General features: G+C 62.4%; 1 protein-coding gene across 1 annotated transcript in view; it reads right to left on the bottom strand.

Moving 5' to 3' along the window:
- The window catches only part of TESPA1 (thymocyte expressed, positive selection associated 1), a 12821-nt gene extending 12341 nt beyond the window's left edge, over positions 1-480 (bottom strand). The window contains exon 1 of the mRNA XM_014947445.1: positions 368-480. The gene's annotated coding sequence lies outside the window, so the exon portion shown is untranslated. The remainder of the gene's footprint in view (positions 1-367) is intronic.
- Positions 481-744: the final 264 nt, after the last annotated feature.

The following is a 744-nucleotide window of genomic DNA, read 5'->3' as shown; positions in this document are numbered from 1 at the left end:
GTTTTGTAGAGCCCAGCGAGGGGCTGTGGCACATGGATGGTGGGACCAAGTTTGTCCTGCATCATCCCAGAACATCCCAGCCCCATCCCCTGCTGTCCCCAGCCCTGTCCCCCTCTGGTCCCCACTCCGTCCCCAGCCCTTTGATGCCACTAAAGAGCTTTCCAACAGCTCCGGGTACAGGAATCATCTCTCCTGGATGCCCAAAATCCCCATCACCCCCATGGCCCCATCTCTTCACCCGCCAAAACCCAGGTCCATCCACCTCCCACTCTTCCGCCCTCCATCCCCGCATCCCCCAGGGTCCTCCCTCAACCCCTCGTGGGGCAAAACCACCCCCAAACCCCTCCGTGGGGGCTCCAGCACTCACCGGCACGGGGGGCAAGTGGGCAGCCCCACCGAGCGCTGCCTATCTCCGGCGAGGGGCCATCAGCCGTGGCGTCCCGTCGCCCCACCGCCGTGCCCGGCCCCCGGCGGCATCTGTCGTCAGCGAGGAGGGGAGGAAACTCATCTGTTTTGAAGAGGAAATTAAAAAAATCAACAGCGAAACCTCAAACGTTGACCCACATCCGCTGCCACAACGGGAAAAACTTAATGAGCTGCCGACGTGGGCGAGGGTGGCTAATAATAGCCCCCGGGCACCCATCAGGCCACCCAGGTCGCCTTTGCCATGGGTTGAGAGGGCACCCAACTTCTGGAAGGGTCCTCTGAGCCCAGCCTGGTCTGGGGTTGGCTGTGACACCCCAA

Source organism: Calidris pugnax, unplaced genomic scaffold (assembly GCF_001431845.1).
Source record: "Calidris pugnax isolate Ruff unplaced genomic scaffold, ASM143184v1 scaffold155, whole genome shotgun sequence".
Lineage (NCBI taxonomy): Eukaryota > Metazoa > Chordata > Aves > Charadriiformes > Scolopacidae > Calidris > Calidris pugnax.
This window is presented reverse-complemented; position numbering and strand designations above follow the sequence as displayed.